This window comes from Lampris incognitus, chromosome 16, assembly GCF_029633865.1.
Source record: "Lampris incognitus isolate fLamInc1 chromosome 16, fLamInc1.hap2, whole genome shotgun sequence".
In the NCBI taxonomy this organism is placed as follows: domain Eukaryota; kingdom Metazoa; phylum Chordata; class Actinopteri; order Lampriformes; family Lampridae; genus Lampris; species Lampris incognitus.
This window is the reverse complement of record NC_079226.1, coordinates 30,570,858-30,582,394: the sequence shown is the minus strand read 5'-3', so window position 1 is coordinate 30,582,394 and position 11,537 is coordinate 30,570,858.

Below are 11,537 nucleotides of genomic sequence, written 5' to 3'. Positions count from 1 at the left end.
CAATGTGATTCTACAGGGCGTGTCTCGTGGGCTGTGGGAGTGAGCGACATGACAATTAAGTGTCGGTGATGTCATTTGCTGAGTAAGGTAACATCATCCTGAATAGGACCTTACACAGCAGGGAGCATCTGGCGGGTTAGCATAGTCATACAGTCAGTCACACACACACATTCTAAGCCAAGAACCCACACACATTAAACTTCTGGTACACTTGTGCAATTTTATTTACCACGGAGTTACATAATTCATCCTTGACAAAAAGTAAAACACTTTTCACCAAGCTACCACTTAAACCCTCCTATTCACACTCGTTGGCCAATGTTAATCTTAAGAACCGGCATCTCACATGAAATTCGCCTTGCGCCTTAGTCGTCTGAGAGATGCCTCATGTCATATTACAACGAGCGAAGAGGCAGGCAACAGAGACTGCTGTTAAGCCCCTATTTGTTTGACCTGTGATGCAGCCACATCTCTCACAGCCTGTATACATGCTGTTGCAGAAACCTTAAATGACTCTTGGGACCAATTCAATTTTTAACTTGTTTCAATCTAAACCAGGCCATCAGCCACATACACTTGTGGTCATGCAAACGTAAAAGAGCAGGCTTATACACATGCATGCACTCACATATGTATGAACGCACACAGACACAACAGATTAATGGGCCGACGCACATATGCAGTCTCTATACTTGCTTGTGTTACAAGAGCACCCACGTGTAGAACTCTTGCACTACTAAGACATAGCAGATACAGGTCAGTGAAATGCAAACGCTTACCACAACTAATGTACAACAGTATAGTGAACTGCGCTACAGCCCGCCCCTCCACCGGCCCGTTGGCTGTCCTCCTAGAATAGCTCTTCAGATACATACCAGAGCAACAGATACCCAATGCTAGTCATCCTAACGGCCTTTGTAACACGCATATGTGCTCCCCATTGACCCAGTATACACGAATTGGACCATGGGGTATATTTTTACATATATATATATACTATATTAAGATAGATGTAGGGGAAAAAACTTTAATTCATAGCAGTACAAGCCTGTTTCATGCGTCATGCACTCATCAGCTGCAAACAGGCTTGTACTGCTATGAATTTAAGTTTTTTCCCCCCTACATTTATCTAAATATTCTGCTCCTCATTTGTTGAGCACTTTTGCCAACACCTTTGATGGTTTCCGGAAAAAAAAAACGCTAAAAATATAATATATATAAAAATCTCCTTTTTACTCCTTTTCAGGTGGTGTGTGTCTTCCTCAAGCTCGGGTCCTCTACCAGAAGCCTGAGAGTTCAAGGGTTCTGCACAGTATCTTAGCTGTACATAGGACTGCACTCTTCTGGACAGAGACCTCAGATGTTCCTGGAATCTGCTGGAGCCACTCTCCTAGTTTGGGGGTCACCTTCTATATCTGATCTAGTTCTTCCCCCAGCCCTAGGTATTTCTCTGCCTTCTAAAGCTCTTTCTCCCTGATGTTGCCGTCACTCGGGATTGCTACATTGATCACTACTGCTGTCTTCTGTTCCTTGTCGACTAACACAAAGTCTGGTTGGTTAGCCAGCACCTGCTTATCAGTCTGGAACTTAAAGTCCTACAGGATCTTAGCCTTGCCATTCTCAACCATCTTTGGCGGTGTCTCCCATTTGGACTTAGGGGGACTTCCAGTCTGTGTTCAGTACAGATGTTCCTGTCCTGTACACTATCCCCGCCACTTAGTTATGCCTTTCAATGTACGCTTTCCCAGCTAACATTTTACATCCTGCTACTAAGTGCTGGACTGTCTCAGGGGCATCTTTGCACAGCCTGCATCTTGGGTCTTGTCTGGCGTGGTAGACCCTGCCTCAATCGATCTGGTCCTGGGTGTCTGTTCTTGTGCTGCTATGATCAGAGCCTCTGTGCTGTTGTTCAACCCAGCCTTCTCTAGCCACTAGTAGGATTTCTTGATATCAGCTACGTCTTCTATCTGTTGATGGTACATCCCACGGAGGGGCTTAGTCTTCCATGATACCTCCTTTTCTTCCTCCCCACTCTGTCTTCTGCTGCCTGAGGAACTCACTCAGCAATTCATCCTGGGGAGTCCTCTTTCTAATGTACTTGTGGATGTTCCTTGTTTCACCCTGGATAGTGGCTCTGACACTCGCTAACCCTCGGCCCCCATCTTTTTGCTTATCATACAGTCTCAGGCTGCTGGACTTAGGGTGGAACCCTCGATAAATTGTTAATAGTTTCTGTGTGCCGGTATCTGTGGCCTTTATAACCTCCTTTGGCCAGCTTATTATTCCAGCTGGGCAGCTGATGACTGGTAGGGCATATGTGTTGATGTCTTGGATCTTATTCTTCCCATTTAGCTGGCTCCTCAGGACCCGCCTCACTCTCTGGAAGTATTTGGCTATAGCTGACATCCTTAATGCCTCCTCGTGGTTTCCATGTGCTTGTGGAATACCTAAGTACTTGTAACTGTCCTGTATGTTTGTTAACCTGCCATCTGGTAATTCAACCCCTTCAGTCCTCACCATCTTTCCTCTTTTTTGCCACCATCCAGCTGCACTTGTCCAGTCTGAATGACATCCCGATGTCGTCGCTATAGTAGATCCTGGTGAGGTGGCTCAGCGAGTCAGTGTCTCGCTCATTGCTGGCATACAGCTTGATGTCATCCATGTAGAGGAGGTGGTTGATGGTAACTTCACTTCTGAAACTGTATCCATATCCACTCTATGTGATGATGTGACTGAGAGGTTTCAGGCCTATGCAGAACAGCATCGGGGATAGTGCATCGCCTTGATATATGCCACATTTGATAGTTACCTGTGTGATTGTCTTTGGGTTGGCCTCTACTGTTGTTTTCTACTGCTACATTGAATCCTCGATGAAGGCTAATAGTGTCATGTTGGCTTGGTATAGTGCCAAGCACTCCAGTAGCCACGTGTGGGGCCTTGAATTGTAAGCTTTCTTGTAGTCAATCCAGGCTGTGCTCAGGTTGGTCTGTCTGGTCTTAAAATCTTGGGTGACTGGTCTATCAACCAGTAGCTGATGTTTTGACCCTCTGGTGTTGTTCCCAATTCCCGTCTGAGTTCCACTCATGTATTGACTTGTGTGCCCATTTAGCTTAGCTGCGATGATGCCTCACAGGCTCTTCCATGTTGTAGAGAGGCAGGTTATCGGCCGGTAGTTTGAAGGTGTTGTACCCTTGTGGGGATCCTTCATGATCAGTATTGTTCTCCGTTGTGTTAGCCATTCAGGGTAAGACCCTGATGTTAGCAGCTGGTTCATCTGTGTCGCCAGGTGTTCATGGAGCACTGTTAGCTTCTTCAGCCAGTATACATGAATCAGGTCAGTGCCTGGTGCAGTCCAGCCCTTCATACTTGACACATGTCATTGGATGTCAACCAATGTCATGGTTACTGGCTCTTGCTCTGAGATATTGCTGTGGTCTGCTCTTAGATCCACCAGCCACTGGGCATGGGTGTTGTGTGATGCCTGCTTTTCCCATATGTCCTTCCAGTATCACTCAGTCTCTGCTCTGGGTGGGTCTGACGTTGTTCTCTTTTTAATCTGCAGCTGGGAGTACACTTTGGATGGTTCATTGAGGAACAGGTCATTTACTCTTTTGGCTCCTGCTCGTCTAGTGCATCTCTCCAGCTTGGCAGAGAGAGCCGTGAGCCTTTTTTTGGCAGATTCCAGGGCATCTCTTATGGACATCTTGCTGTACTTCTTCAACCAAGGCCTGTCTTTCATCACATCTTTCTGCACCTTTAATAACTAGCTAAAATCCCTTTGTGCTGCTTTGATCTTGGCTTCCAGCCTTCTCTTCCATGAAAGGTACTGTTAGTGACCTGTGTTCTTAATCCTGTACCAAAGCATCTCCAGGATTACGGTTGAAGTAGCTTAAACAAACGTGTTGGTCTGTTATGGTGGCAGTCGAGCATAAGGCTGTGTTCACATTCCTAAACAGGCTTTGTTGTGATGGTACTTTGTCACTGTGTTGTGGCAGCCAAGTCTGTGTGTGTGTGTGTGTGTGTGTGTGTGTGTGTGTGTGTGTGTGTGTGTGTGTGTGTGTGTGTGTGTGTGTGTGTGTGTGTGTGCGTGTGCATGGTAGAAAAAAGATGTTTTTCAGGCATCAAACCTGACCAGAATGTTCTCTTTCTGAGACAAGTCAGAGCAGGTTCTGGACATACACACACACACACACACACACACACACACACACACAAAACTAGGTAAGCAGGGTAGCAGGATAAACCCAAGATCTGTTTACAGATAACACTTTGTACATGCGTCACACACAAACTATAGTCAAGAGACATCTGAACATTACTTATATATATATATATATCTGCATATATATGCAGATATATATATATATATATATCTGCATATATATGCATATACACTGATGAGCCAAAACATTATGACCATATACAGTGGGGAAAATAATTATTCGAGCCCCTGCTGATTTTGTAAGTTTGCCCACTTACAAAGAGTGCAACAGTCTATAATTTTAAGCGTAGGTTCACTTTAACAGTGAGAGACAGAATATGACCAAAAAAAGTAGAATAAGACATTGTATGAATTTTATGAATTTATTTGCATATTTTTGGTCCAAAATAAATATTTGAACCCTTGGACGAACATTATGTTAATATTTAGTAGAAAAGCCATTATTGGCCAGCACAGATGTCAAACGGTTTTTATAGTTTCTGACAAGGTTTGTGCACATTTCGGCAGGGATGTTGGCCCACTCCTCCCTGCAGACAGCATCCAAATCGTTCAGGTTTCGAGGCTGTCGCCTGGCAACCCGAATTTTAAGCTCCCTCCAAAGATTTTCGATTGGATTCAGGTCTGGAGACTGGCTAGGCCATTCCAGAACCTTGATGTGCTTCTTCTTCAGCCACTCTTTGGTTGCTTTGGCGGTGTGCTTTGGGTCGTTGTCGCGCTGGAACACCCATCCACGACCCATCTTCAGCGCTCTCACTGAGGGAAGGAGGTGTTGGTCCAGAATTCCACGATACATGGCCCCGTCCATCCTCCCCTCAATGCGATGGAGTTGTCCTGTCCCCTTGTCTGAAAAGCACCCCCAAAGAATGATGTTGCCACCCCCATGCTTGACGGTGGGGATGGTGTTCTTTGGGTTGTACTCCGTGTTCTTCACCCTCCAAACACGGCGAGTTGAATTGAGCCCGAAAAGTTGTATTTTGGTCTCATCCGACCACATCACCTTCTTCCAGGCCTCTTCTGAGTTGTCCAAGTGTTCATTGGCGAACTTCAGACGGGCCTGCACATGTGCCTTCTTGAGCAGTGGGACCTTGCCTGCTCTGCAGGATTTTAATCCATGACGGCGTAGTGTGTTATTAACTGTTTGCTTTGCAACTGTGGTCCCAGCTGCCTTCAGGTCATTAACCAGTTCCCCCCTTGTGGTTCTGGGATGATTCCTCACTGTTAGCATGATCAGGGACACCCCACGAGGCGAGATCTTGCGTGGAGCCCCAGACCGAGGGAGGTTGGCGGTGGTGTGGTGTTCCTTCCATTTCCTGATAACTGCACCGACAGTTGTTACTTTCTCTCGAAGATGCTTTCCAATTCTCTTGTAGCCCATCCCAGCCTTGTGCAGGTCTACACTCGTGTCCCTGGTGTCCTTAGACAGCTCTTTGGTCTTGCCCATGGTAAAGATGTTGAAATCTGATTGATTGGGTGTGGACAGGGGTCTTTTATACAGGTAACAAGGTGATGCAGGTGTATTTTATGTGGGTAATTAGTTGGGATTGGGGGTGCATCTTAAAGAAAAACTAACTGGTTTGTGGGAGCCAGAATACTTGCTATTCGGTGGGGGATCAGATACTTATTTTTCTAAATCAGGTGGTTATTAATTTTTATAAATTCATATGATGTGATTTTCTGGAATTTTCTTTTGGATTCCGTCTCTCACTGTTAAAATGTACATACGATTAAAATTATAGACCGTTGCATTCTTTGTAAGTGGGCAAACCTACAAAATCAGCAAGGGGTCAAATATTTATTTTCCCCACTGTATATATACTTAGCACAAAAAGTAAGGAAATTTGTGTTTGGTAGATTATTTCTTTGTTGTAACAATGCTTCTTGGCAATAAATCTTATACCGTTGGAAAGCCTGTTTATTTCCCTTTTAAATGGTGCCACATTTGTAAGGAACATGCATTTGTGGGATGAGCAGCAGAGCTGAGTATGTGGGTTGCGCCCATGAAAAATTTCTGCCAATGCCAAACAGCTTATTTTGCTGTTGCTGTTGACTCTTGTTTTGAGCTTCTGATACCCCAGGTGCTGACAATCAGCTGCCTGATATAAGATTTATTGCCAAGAAGCATTGTTACAACAAAGAAATAATCTACCAAACACACATTTCCTAACTTTTTGTGCTGAGTTTACATATATATATATATATATATATATATATATATGCATACACACTGATGAGCCAAAACATTATGACCACTCCCAGGTGATCTGAATAACTTTGATCATCTCCACACAAGGACACATATCAAGGTCTGGATAGATTAGATAGTAAGTGAACAATCAGTTCTCATCGTCAACATGTTGGATGCAGGATAAATGGTTAGGAGTAAAGACCTAAGCAATTTTGGTATGGGCCAAATTTTTCTGGTCAGATGACTGGGTCAGAGCATCTGTGAAATGGCAAGGCTTTTGGGTTGCTCCCGGTCAGCAGTGGCGAGTACCTACAGACAGTGGTCTGAGGAGGGGCTAACCACAAACTGGTGACAGGATGTTGGGCGCTCAAGGCACATTGATGTGCAAGGCCAATGAAAGCTATCCCATCTAGTCTGAATGGACAGAAGGTCTACTGTGGCACAAGTCACTGAAAATGTCAATGATGGTTATGGGAGGTATGTGTCACAACACACAGTTCATCGCACCCTGCTGCGTATGGGGCTGCGTAGCTACAGATGGGTTGGAGTGCTCATGATGGCCGCTCTCCACCTTGGACCTTGGCGCAGGGGAAGAAGGTCACCTGGTTCGATGAATCCCAATGGATCAGAGCCAAAGTAATCATTGTTAGATAATAGTATAAGTTGCCTGCAGTTAATCATTACTTTTTGGGTATTTTTTTGTGTATGTGCACGTATGACTAGTCTGTGAATGCATGGGCTCTCCTCTTTATGGCCATCAGTCCAGTTTCTTCCATTTTAATTTATTTTCAGTCATTTTTGTTGTGTCCAAGAAACACGGATGCAAAATGAATCCATCTTGAAAAGTCTTTTAATCATGTATTTAGAATTAAAATTGTACTTTATTGTCCATCCATCCATTATCCAAACTGCTTATCCTGATCTCAGGGTCATGGGGATGCTGGAGCCTATCCCAGCAGTCACTGGGCAGCAGCCGGGGAGACACCCTGGACAGGTGCCAGGCCATCACAGGGCTGACACATGCATGCACATGCACATGCGCGCGCGCACACACACACACACACACACACACACCTAGGGACAATTTAGTACTTTCTTATCATTAATGCCTAAAATAATTCCAATTCAACACAAAACAATTTGGTTCAGTTTTGTTGATTTCTGATTTCCATAGAAATCTGCCATTTCCCATTCCTTGTTTTGAGAGACACACAATTTAAAGACTGAATGACATTTCAAGAAAAACATCTCTTTTTTTTTCGTAAGAGTATTACCGAATACATTAAGTTTTCAATCATCCCGATCGTCTTGTTGGACACTGTGACACACTGATCACATATGGTTATTAATGTCATGGAATTCAGAAATATTTCTTCCACTACACCTTCAGGATCTCAGCTTCTATTCTATTCTTCTATTCTATTTCAGCTTCATATCTATTTCATACAACAGTGAGCATTTCAAATCAAAGTCTACAATTATTAATGTGGGGAAAAAAAACTCAAATCTAATCGTACATTACCTAAGCAGTACAGGCTAATTCAGAAATTCAAACACAACATGTCTGTTGCTTGCGAGATTAGGCACTGGGTCTGAAGAGTTCACCCCCCCCCCCTTTCCATTGTGGGAAGATGGCGGCATGAACTCATGTTTGCAGCGGCCTCACCCAGTACCAGTGTGGGAAGATGGAGGTTGGAACTTATGTTTGCGGCGGCCTCACCCAGTGCCGTCCATGCAGTGTCTTTGTCTGCGTCTGTGTCTGGGTTTGTGTCTTCGTGTGACGGCTGGGAGAGCTGGCGCTGGATCTGCTGGGAGAGCTTGGTCTGCTGCGTCCTGTGGGCCCGGGGGACCGCAGCCCTGCCTGAAGCCGTGCCCGAAGAGGAAACACCAAGGGCGTTCTGACAGGATGCAGAATCGGGGCAGGCTAAGCTAACCGCTAACCCATGCAGACCGGCAGTTCTGATAATGCTAAGGGCGGTCTGGCGGCGGCCTCGCCTGGCGTTGACTGTGCTTTTGGTGTCATCGTGTGGAGTGTGGGGGGGGGTGTCGAGAGTGTCTGGCTGGGAGAGCTGGCGTTGGATCGTCTGGGCGCATCTGGTCTGCTGTGTCCATTGGTCCCTGGCGTGGCCCTAGGCGTTTGATCTCTTGGCCAGTGATTTTTTTTTTTTTTTGGACATGTGTTTTAGTAGTTTTGTAGTTTTTTTTGCAGTTTGGATATGTTTTCTTGTAGGTTTTGGATGTGTTCTTATCTTTGTGTTGCACTGCTGTGGGCTGGGGGAAACAATATTTCCTTTCATTACATTTACACAAGTACATGCAATGAAATGACAAATAAATGTTCCTGATTCCTGACCTTGCATGATAACACGTGAACAGAGGTCACTCTAAAGATTTGGCTACGATCTGCATTATTTAGCATAGCGACACAAAAATAAGAATTTCTCCATGGGAAAGTGTGTGTTTGGAGAGCGCGCAAAAGCCTGTTTGCAGAGCGTGCGAAAGCCAAAAGCAGGACGTATGACAGTGTGCAGTTATCTCCCAGCTCTAAGAATATCCATGACCCACTACACACTTGACCCTGTCAGAGGTCAATCGCAGCATGACATGGAATGTTGAGGGCCGTGTGTGTGTGTTTGTGTGTGTGTGAGAGAGAGAGAGCATGTGTGTTAACGTGTGTGTGTGTGTGTGTGTGTGTGTGTGTGTGTGTGTGTGTGTGTGTGTGTATGTGTGGGCATGCAAGCACTGGTCTTGGCATCTCTGCCCATGCTTACAGATGGGAGAGCATGGCGAGAGATAGAAAGGATGAGAGGAGGAGTTCAGAGAAGTTATCTCTCTCCTCCGGTCTGATGGAACACTGCCTACTTCCTGCTTCCTGTTATGTTGTCATGGTGATTGTTTTAACAGTCTAGAAGCCGCTTATATAAATACCAGCAGTGTCAGCGAGGAGCTCTTTGAATTGGATTCCATTTCTATGGAGCCCACTTTGAATTTATAGAGGACGAAAGGAGCGGGTGCTAAGAGAACGCTGGCGAGGAGCGAAGAGAAGACTAAAGATCAGTGATACATGTAAAAAAGATTATCAAATCTTGCAACCGTGATATACCCAAGCCTCTCACCCAGGATCAAGGGCGAGTCAGACATGCTATTACGTGCAAACTCACCTTCAGAGAGAAGGGAGAGGTTGTAATGATGCCAAACCTGGTGATGCATGTCTGATGACTAATGAATGCCTGGATTCAGACACAAGAAGGTCTTGAGATTACTGAGTCTGCTCCCATAACTTAAGTCTCATTGTTCGCCAAGTAATTTTCGGAATCAGAAGCAGAATCATGTTTATTGGCCATGTAGGTTTGTACACACATGGAATTTGACTCCAGGTTTGTGGCTCTCTCAGTGTACTTAACATAGATTAACAACACTACAACACAACAATCTTCAGATATATACACAAGGATTGACCTATACAAGTGAAATAAGAGGTGATAAAGTGCAATGCAAAATTTTGTGCCTAAAAGGACATCAAATTAGTGCAATGTTCGGGCATTCTTCCACTTCTTCCAAAAAACTAAACCTGGTCCTAATCCAGACCAAGTCCCAGGCCCAGCTCCCAAATTGATCTACACCAATTGCAAAATGAAGGCTTTGCCAGGTGCCAAAGTGTCTGGCTTTCAAAACCTGCATTCTTGGCCCAGAATCTTTATCTTGGTAAACAAAATAAAGCTTGGGCTGCCGGTGTGGGAAGATGGCGGTGCAAATTCATGTCGGCAGCAGCCTCACCCAGTACCGTCCATGCAGTGTCTTTGTCCACATCTGTCCACGTCTGTCCAAGTCTTCGTTTGATGGCTGGGAGAGCTTGGTCTGCTGCGTCCTGTGGGCCCAGGGACCCCAGCTCTGCCTGGAGCTGCGCCCAAAGAGGTAACACCGAGGGCGGTCTGACAGGACGCAGAAGCGGGGCAGGCTAAGCTAACTGCTAGCCCACGCAGACTGGCAGTTCCAATAACACCGAGGGCAGTGTTGCGGCGGCCTCACCTAGTGTTGACTGTGTTTTTGGTGTCATTGTGTGGAGTGCGGGGACGTGTGTCAAAGGTGTCTGGCTGGGACAGCTAGCGTTGGATCGGCTGGGGGAGCCTGGTTTGCCGCATCCGGTGGGCCGAAGGACTACGGCCCTGCCTGGAGCTGCGTCTGAGGAGGAAACACCGAGGGCGGTCTGACAGAATGTGGAAGCGGGGCAGGCTAAGCTAACTGCTAGCCCATGCAGACCGGCAGTTCCGACAGTCATCCTGGTGTTTGTTGTCTCGGACATGAATTTATTTATTTTTTTTGTAGTTTTATATATTCTTCTTGTAGTTTGGATATACGTGTTTGTTTTGATATATATGTGCCCTTGCAGTTCTTGTAGCTTTTGGATATGTGCTTTTGTCTTTGTGTTGCACTGCTGTGGGCTGGAGGAAACAATGTTTCGTTTCAAATAAAGTGTTCCTGATTCCGGATTCCAGAAAACAGAGCCGGCTTTGCAACACAACTCGAAATTTCTAAAAAGCTATTTTCAATCCAGCCGAAATTTTCTAAAAAGCTATTTTCAATCCAGCAACAAGATTACATGATGAATGCTGCTCCAAAGGTAGAATAAATACAGGTATTACCCTCGAGTGGGGGCTAAAACGTCATGACTATAGGGGCAGAAAAACCGAAGTTAGTCCTGCTACTGCTGGACAGCTAAGCAGCGCTGTCATAAAATACGCCATATGTGCACAAGTTCGAAATCCTGCAGTGTTTTACAATACGAGGCACTGTTTTCTTTTTCCCATGTTGAACTTGAAGTACTAGTGTGTAATGTTTGCCTCAAATTAAGTTTGCATACGCAAACTTTGTGTATAAATTGTTTTATCGAGACTTAATGAAGCCGACTAGATTCCCTATGTGACCTCTGTTTCCCTTAACAGTCAAATGTGTACACATCATTTGCAAAAAAACTGTTGATTTATCACATCTCTACTATATACAATTACAATATAGTATATTATTACAATAAAAATTGGGCTACATCATTTCTATTCTATAATTGTGCCATATATTCACACTATTTTAAGGTTTAATTTGTTACATTTTTATTCTTATTTAAGTCTTTTT